The following is a 9,312-nucleotide window of genomic DNA, read 5'->3' on the forward strand; positions in this document are numbered from 1 at the left end:
TCCTTAATAGTTCCTGATGCATTATGTCTATTCACTTGGGTCACTGTCCGGGAACCAATTTTATTTTCAGTGCTTCCTGTACGATTTCCATCATTTTGTTTCTCCTTAGTTCCATCAAGGCTTGATACTTTAATGCTTAAGAGCTGTATATTGTGAGGGTACAGCTCAGCTCTGTTAGCTGCAAGGTTTTCAAACAAGCAGCCATCTAAGTGAGATGTCAATTAAGCTTACATGGAAGGACACCAACATTTGTGATCTAAGGATTATAAATTATAAAATCCAAAGCTAAAGGAGGGAGTATCAGAGTTTAAATTGTGATATCCTGATGGTAGAACCTCAAACTATATTTATAGGCTCTACACAGGTGTGGTAGTTACATAATCTATTGTCAATTAGATATTATTAAGAGTTAAGGGGTGTTTAGCCTGTCAATCAGGCTGTAGCTCGATGACCTCATTTGGAGATGCTAAGGAGGTAAATAGCTTACTGGAGGCGGGACACACACTCCCTGCAAGACATTCCTGTTGAGAAGACACATGGAGCTATGCTAGAGTCCTGGAGCTGAAGGAGCCACATGAAGACCTCTGCCAGCACTGAGATGTTTCCAATGTCACTAGATCCACAGACTTTCCACCTACTCGCCTATGATATTCCTGCATTCAGCGTCATTGAATGTGTTGCATGTCTCTGAGAGGAATTTAAGGATTGGTATCAGACATATGGGCTAATATCAGACTTATGTACTTGATCTGAACAAGGCTAGGATGTTTTCTCAATATTCAATAGCTCTTGTCTATGAATTTGTTTCTCTAGTCTACCCAGACTAAAATAACAAGGAATGAGTCTCTGTTGATTTTCCTTTGACCATAATTGAAGGATGAATCTTGTCACTTGATCTCCCTTTTGATACACTTTGACCTTGATCAGGTTTTTAATATTCTCTGATTTTTTTCCATATTAGGGTTATCTTCGCTCTTGTATTTTGTCATTGTTGGTAGCCTTCTTGACACTCTGTTTTTGTTTTTTCTGTTTTTCTGGTATATGAAACCTAGGATGGGTGAATCTATAAACATAATAATTAAACTAAATGTTCCTGGAGAGGGATGGGGAGTTAATGGTGGAGAAGGAGAGGGCTGGGGCAAGAGGAACTGATATCAAGAAATTTTAGTTCCTGGGAATACCAGCTGTAAAACAAACAAACAAAAATTTTCTTTTCTTTTAGACTACAATTTTTAATTGCTACATTTACAAGTGATTGGTTAAAAGAAAAATGCGACTTCCAGAAAGATGGCGACAGAGTAACACATACCAGAGGGACTCAACAAAAATCAGTGCAGGAGAGTTACTAAGAAGTAAATTCCACACTGTCAAGTCACAGGAGAAGCATGATAAAGATAAGTAGGCACAGATCCACTAGGTATTGAGGAGCTGGGGTCTTTTGGCTTACCACAGTGAAGGCTGGCTAGGGTTTGACCTTAGCCCCGCCACTGTCTCGGAAAGTGATCATTTGGAGCTGGGGTTATTTGGAACTGGCCCAAGGGCTTTATCTCAACACAGCCACAGCTTGAGACTGCCTTAAGGCATATTTCAAGCCCCTCCAGTCCCACGGTCAGTGATGGGGACTCAGCAAATTGTTACTTTTGTTTCCCTCTCTTCTATATGCCCCTGCCCCACAGTCTTCTTTTTTTCCCTTGTTTTCTTTTTCTCTTTCTTTATTCTCTCACAAGATACTGCCAACCTCCAAGCTATTCCCCACAACCCAGGGTATTTTTACCTGTCTTTCACGCAGATGGGAGAGCTCCCCCCACTGCAGCAAAACCTGAGGTTGGGAAAAGCCTGCCCACCTTCCTCCAGGAGAACTTTTACCCGCCCACCTTCTGCAGTGCTTAACATGGGGCTGGGGAAATCCTGCCATCTGGCTGGGAGACCTCCTACCATCCTCTGTGGTCCCACATGAATGAAGTAACTTCCTCCCACCTGATGTAGTGCCTCACATGGCTTAAGGCAATTCGGGCAACACTCGCCAATGCTCCACACTGCTGCGGGAACCACTGCGCAACCCCCACAGCAATCTACCTGGCCAGGGCAATATTGCCCACCATTCGCGGTGCTCTACACTGAAGCAGGAACACCCACCAGCCTTCTGTGGTACTCCTGTGGCATCAGGCACACCCGAACACCCTCTGTGGCACCCCAAGCTGCCATGGGGCACACCATCAGAACTTTTGTGAGATGACCCAATGAAGCACCATGTTTGTGGGTCTCTAACCACCCAACGAGCATCCAGAGAGAGCCATCCAACTTGCCCTCAAAATAACAGAATACTGGTTGACTAGGGAAAGAGTCAAGCCACAGGTTGGCCAATTCCATAGTGCAATTAGCTGCAGGAAGTTCGAAGAAGCATTCCTACGTATCTCCCAGAGAGAGCCCAGTACTCTTCAACTCTCCAGAAAATAACAATGCAAACAGCAATCAGCCCCAATGACCTCAAAGCAAAAAACAGGAGAAATAAAAGGCAATGTCAGAAAATGTCCTGAACCTAACAACATGAATACAAGAAGCAGACATTGATCTGCCACAGAAAGAAATTTTCACAATGCTGCTTGGAGTCATACAGGATATGAGGGAAATAATACACAAAAAGGTATGAAATGCTAGAGAACATAAAAACCACACACCAAAAGGAAATACAAGAACTTAGGGATGAGATTACAAATACCAGCAGCAGACTCACGAGCTTCACCAACCGACTGGAAGAGGCAGATAACTGCAACGTGAACAAAAATCTAATAAGATAATCAGAGAAGCTGAAGAAAACCTAAGAGCTGTGTCTGATGCAATGAATAGGAACAACATCAGAATAACTGCATTACCGAAGGAAGACACAACTAAGAAGTCATCTGCAAAAATAGAGATGTCTCGGAGAAAAACTTCCCCAGCTTAAAGAATAAAAAACAAACAACCATACAGGAGACTGAAAAAATACCAGCTAGACTGAATACCGAGAAGTCACCAAGGCAAATAATAGGGAAATTATGCAACTTTGAGGAAAAGGAGAAAATCATGAGAGCAGCTAGGAAAAAACCAGCAATCACATATAAAGGTTCCCAAATAAGAATATGCTCAGACCCATCAGCGGACACTATGAAGAAGAATAGAAAGTGGAGGAACATATTCCAAAAATTTAAGGAAAATAATGCAAACCCAACAACACTCTATCCAGCCAACTTATCTATCAAGACAGATGGAGAGGAGTCTACACAGACAAGGAAAAAACTAAAAGAATACATTAAAAGAAAACCAACCCTACAAAAGATCCTTGTCAACCGAGTATGGGCAAAACAACAGCGCTTACTCAGCACAAATGAGAGTGACACATAGAATAACCGACCCAGAGGGCAACAAAGAGGGAAAAAAGCCCCTAAGATAGCACTGGCTTTAGGGTTGAAAGAAGTCAAGAATGAAACACACACACACACACACACACACACACACACACAGATAAGAAAGGGAGGTAGGAAAACACCGAACACAAAAGGTATAAGATGACATCAAATACCCCACAGATGGATGTAATAACCATGAATATCAATGGACTGAACTCAGGCATTAAAAGACCGCGACTAGCAGACTGGATGAGAAAGCACAACCAATCAATCTCAAGACTACACATCTCAGGACTACAGACAAAAATAGGAGACACATCCCAAAACTACAGTCAAAAATAGGCTGGGAATCAAAGGCTGGAGAAAAACATACCAAGCAAATTGCAGTTCAAAAAAAGTAGGGGTTGCAATCCTAATCTCAGATAAAATTGACCTCAAAGTGCAAACCATAAAACGAGATAAGGAAGGACACTATATAATGTTCAAGGGAATGGCAAACAAAGAACCACTAAGCATTTTAAACATATAGTTCCCTGAACTAAAGACTTGCTGAATGTCAACCAAATGCTCCAAAAGAAGAAAAAAATAAATCAGAGGCTCAACAATTATAGTAGGTGACTTCAATACACCACTGCCTGAGAAAGATAGATCACAGGGAAACTCAACAAGGAGGCTAGAACTCTAAACACTAAAATTAGAAAATTGGACCTCATAAATATTTAAAGAGCTCTTCACCCAAATAAAATAATTCACTTTCAAGCCCACATGACACACATTCAAAGATGGACCACATGCTGGGGCATAAATCGAATCTGCATAATTTTAAGCACACATATCATACATGCATCTCTCTCTGATCACTGTGCTATAAGGCTGGAAATAAACAAAAGACAAAGAAAGCGAGGGCAAACAATTGAAGGATGAATAACTCTATTGCAAAAGGAATGTAAACTGACCCATATCAGAGATGAAATTAGGGAATTTCTAGAAACCAAAGAGAGAGAACTCAACGTACCAAAACATATGGGACACAACAAAAGCAGCTGTCAGAGAAAGTTTCAGAGCAATACATGCACACATGAAAAAGGAAGAGAGACTTATTATTGACATGCTGACACAAAATTTACAGCAACTAGAGAAGAGTCAACAGGACAATCCAACTAATAGCAAAAGAAAAGAAATAATAGAAATCAGGGTTGAGATTCAGGAGATGGAAATAATGCAGAATTGACCACTGGCAAACTGAAGCAAACAAAGGAACACATTTCAATAGCACGGATGAGGGATGAAAAGAGGGCACATTACAACAGACCCTAATGAAATCAAAAGGATAACTACACATTACTACACAAGTCTATACTCCAATGAAGTCAACAACTTGGAACACATGAACAAATACCTGAAAAAAATACCCTCCCTAGACTATCCCTGAGGGATGTCAAAAATCTCAACAGACTCATAGCAATAGAAGAAATAGACAAGGTTATCAAGGGATTACCAACAAAAAAAGTTTCCTGGACCATATGGCTTCACAAGAGAATTCTGCCAAGCATTCAGGGAAGAACTAACACTAATCCCACAGAAACTGTTCTAGAACAAAGAAAAAGACAGCAAAATCAGGAACTCCTTCTATAAAGCTAGTATAACTCTGATACCGAAACCGGGCAAGGATCCCACAAGAATAGAGAACTTCGGACCAATATCCCTAATGAACATCGACGCAAAAATCCTTAACAAAATACTGGCCAATAGAATACAACAGTATATAAAACAAATAATTCAACATGACCCCGTGAGATTTATACCAGGGATAAATGCAGAAAAAGCATTTGACAACATGCAACACCAATTCCTGTTTTAAGACTCAAGAACAGCGGTTGTCAACCTGTGGGTTGCGACCCCTTTGGAGGGTCAAATGATCCTTTCACAAGGATCGCCCAATTCATAACAGTAGCTAAATTACACTTACAAAGTAGCAAAGAAAATAATTTTATGGTTGGGGGGGTCACCATAGCATGAGGAACTGTATAAAAAAGGGTGGCGGCATTAGGAAGGTTGAGAACCACTACTCAAGAGGGAATGGCGGGGGAGGAGGGAGCGGTACTGGAGGGGGAAAATGAGGAGCTGATACCACGGGCTCATGTAGAAAGCAAATGTTTTGAGAATGATGAGGGAAACAAATGTACAAAAGTGCTTGACACAATGTGTGGATTGTGTAAGAGTTGTACTAGCCCCCAATAAAATGATTTAATTATTAAAAAAAAAGTTTCTAAAGAAACTTGAAGACTCTATTGGTAAGGAAAAGGCCAATGGGGAAGTGGGGGGGGAGGGGGGAGAAGATAGGAATGGAAGGAAAATTCCTCAATATAATAAAAGCTACATATGAAAAACCAACAAGCAACATGGTAGTCAATAGAGAAAAGACGAAGACAGTTCCACTTAAAAAGGGGACCAGACAAGGATGTGCCTTGTCCCCACTCTTATTTCACATTGTACTGGAGGTTTTAGCTAACAGTATAAGGCAAAGAAAAGACATCAAAGGAATTCACCTAGGGAAATAAGAGGTGAGACTATTGTTATTCGCAGATGATATGATTTTATATATGGAAAATCCTAAAAGGTCCCGAAGGGAAGTAACTGGAAGCAATAGAGGAATACGGCAGAGTGGCAGGATACAAGATCAATCAATAGAAATCTATCGGACTGTTATACACATCAGATAAGACCACAGAAGCGGAGATCAAAAAGGTGGTACGCGTCACAAATTGAAATATCAAGGGATATACCTGACTGAAGAACAAAAGATTTGTATGAGGAAAACTACAGAACACTATTACAAGAAACCAAGAGTGACGTCAACAACTGAAGAATATCCCATGCTCCTGGATTGGAACATTCAATATAGTAAAGATGTCAGTTCTGCCCAAGGTGCTATATAAGTTTAATGCAATCCCAATATAATCATCCTCATCTTTCTTCAAAGAAATGGAAAAACTGATTAGTAAATTCATATGGAGAGGGAAGAAGCCCAGAATTAGCAGCAAACTCCTCAAGAAGAAGGACACAGTGGGAGAGCTTGCTTTACCTGACTTTAGTACATATTATCCAGCCACAGTGGTCAAACCCGCATGGTATTGGTATAATGACAGATACTCAGACCAATGGAAAAGAATTGAAAACCCAGAAATAAAATCATCAGCATACAGACAACTGATCTCTGATAAGGGCCCAAAATATATCAAATGGGAAGCAGAAGTCCTCTTCAACACGTGGTGCTGGAAAAAATGGCTACCTACTTGCAGAAAAATGGAGCAAAATCCTTACCTCACTGCATGCACAAGAATAAACTCAAGGTGGATCATAGACCTCGAGGTAAAACCCCTAACTATCAGGGCCATCAATGAGGGAACTGGGACAAACCAGAAAACTTTGGTGCAGGGAATACATATGCTATCAGAAATAGGGAAGAACACAAATACTGATGAGTCACAGATTGACAAATGGAATATACTGAAGATAAAATACCTGTGTACATCGAAAGAATTCACCAAGAGAATACTAAGAGAGCCTAGGGACTGGGAAAATACCTTTATTAATGACACATCAGACAAAGGCCTTATTACTAAAATCTACAATACTCTGCTAGCTTCCAAAAAGACAAAAACTAATTGCCCAGTGAGGAGCTGGGCAAAGGAACTGAACAGAGGTTTCACAAGCGAAGAAATCCAAATGACCAATAAATATATGAGAAAATGTTCCCGATCATTAGCCATAAGAGAAATGCAAACTAAAACAACAATAAGGTACCACCTAACACCCTCAAAGATAGCCCAATTCAAAAAATCAGAAAGTAACAAGTGTTGGAGGGGCTGCAGTGAGATAGGAACTCTCCTCCACTACTGGTGGACCTGTAGATATGTACAGCCCTATGGAAATCGATTTGGCGATATCTAAAACAGATGGAAGTGGAGCTACAATACGATCCAGCATCCCCTACTGGGCATATACCCAGAAGAGGCAAGAAACAAACCACGGTCAGACATCTGCGCGCCAATGTTCATTGTGGCACAGTTCACAACTAAAAGAAGTTGGAAACAGCCCAAATTTCCATCAACAAACCAATGGACTAAAAAACTGTGGTACATACTTATAATGGAGAATTATGCATCCCTACAAAGCAGTGATGGGGGAAAATAAATAAATAAATAAATAAATAAATAAATAATTTTAAAAAAAAATAAAAAAATTTTTAAAAAAAGCAGTGATGAATGCATGAAGCACATCAGTGCATGGGAAGAACTGGAGGAAGTAAGCCAAGCACAAAAGGACAAGTACAACATGAGCCTGCTAAGGTAAACTTAAAAATACAAAAGGGGCATTGGGGGAAAAAACGACTGTATACAAACCTTCCTGGGGTGAGGTCCAGGTAGTATGGCAGGGGCCAGACCAAATCTAGGGATACATATAGTAGCCAACTAAAAGGGGGGGGTGGTGGTGGTAAAAAAAGACATGGGTAGTGGGGAAACAGGGCATTAACTCACCCAAGGGGAGGGTATCATTTATATCTCCCAGGGAAAAGAGGGACGAGACTTCAACCCGGTGCGCCAAGACGTGAATGCAACATACCGACATGAAGCGGGGAACCAATATAGAGGTCTGAGGGGCAGGACCAATCCCAACTAAATGGACAGCACCCACTCCCCACAGAAGAATTCACTACAGAGGACAGCACTGAAGCTACAGCTCAGGGAGAGAGACATGTCTGATCAGAGCACACAGGAGAAAAGATAGTGGAACACAGCCTGGCCCATGAAGCCCTGAGGACCATATTCCCACTCAGAGTAGCCAAAGCAGAGAGGGGACCACAGGGTCAGCCCCACCATGGGACTCAGCATCCCTCACTGACCCATAGTACTACAGGGGACAACACTGGAGAGACAGTGCAGGAATTGAACCCTATCTGACCCACACACACTGAGGCGAAACACTGAAGGTCTGCAACAGAAGAGCAAGGGAAACAGAGGAACAGCAAGGGAAACAGAGGAATGAAGTCTCCAAGGAATACCAAATATAAACTTTGAGGCCAGGATATGACACCCCATCAAACTTAAACCTTTTATCAAACTCAAACCTTGAACTATTTACAGGCTTTTCCTTTTTATTGTTCTTGGCTTGTTGTTTTCTTTTGTTGCTTTGTTTTGCTCTGTCTTGTTTTTTTTGTACATATTATTATCTCTGCAGGTCTATCTAGACAAGATAGGTGGGATACACAATCTAGGGGAGAAAACAATGGGACAGATGGTTCTGGGGGAACATGGGAGGGCTGTGGGTGGGGGAAAGGAAGTGAGTGTGAACAAACCCAGGAAAAGGGAACAAGTGATCCAAAATCGATGGTGGGGAGGGTGTAGGAAGCATGGTAGGGTTCCATCAAGGGCAAGATAACCGAGAAAAATTACTGAAACCCAAATGAAGGCTGAACATGATAGTGAGACAAGAGGAAAGTAAAAGGACATAAAGAAAAGAGCTAGGAGGCAAAGGGCATATATAGAAATCTAAAAACAGGCATGTACATATGTAAATATATTTTTATATGATGATGGGGAAATAGATCTATGTGCATATATTTACAGGTTTAGTATTAAGATGGACACTGGGCCTCGAATCAAGTACTTCACTTCCTCGACGCAAAAACACTTTGTTCTATTAAACTGGCATCCCATGATGTTCACCTTCCCAACACGATCACTGAAGACAAACCGGGTACATAAGCAAATGTGGTGAAGAAAGCTGATGGTGCTTAGCTATCAAAAGATGTAGCATCGGGGACTCCGCAGAATCCAGCCCAGGAGAGCTGCTTAGAGGGAACTTTAACACAACTAGAACACAGGAGGAGCATCATAAAGATAAGTAGGCACAGACCCACGGG

General features: G+C 41.3%; 1 protein-coding gene across 3 annotated transcripts in view; it reads right to left on the reverse strand.

Moving 5' to 3' along the window:
- ASH1L (ASH1 like histone lysine methyltransferase) overlaps window positions 1-9,312 on the reverse strand; it is a 214,268-nt gene that overhangs the window by 184,194 nt on the left and 20,762 nt on the right. The gene's annotated exons all lie outside the window — the stretch shown is intronic.

This window comes from Echinops telfairi, unplaced genomic scaffold, assembly GCF_000313985.2.
Source record: "Echinops telfairi isolate 266 unplaced genomic scaffold, ASM31398v2 ScPeMD7_7425;HRSCAF=8463, whole genome shotgun sequence".
Lineage (NCBI taxonomy): Eukaryota > Metazoa > Chordata > Mammalia > Afrosoricida > Tenrecidae > Echinops > Echinops telfairi.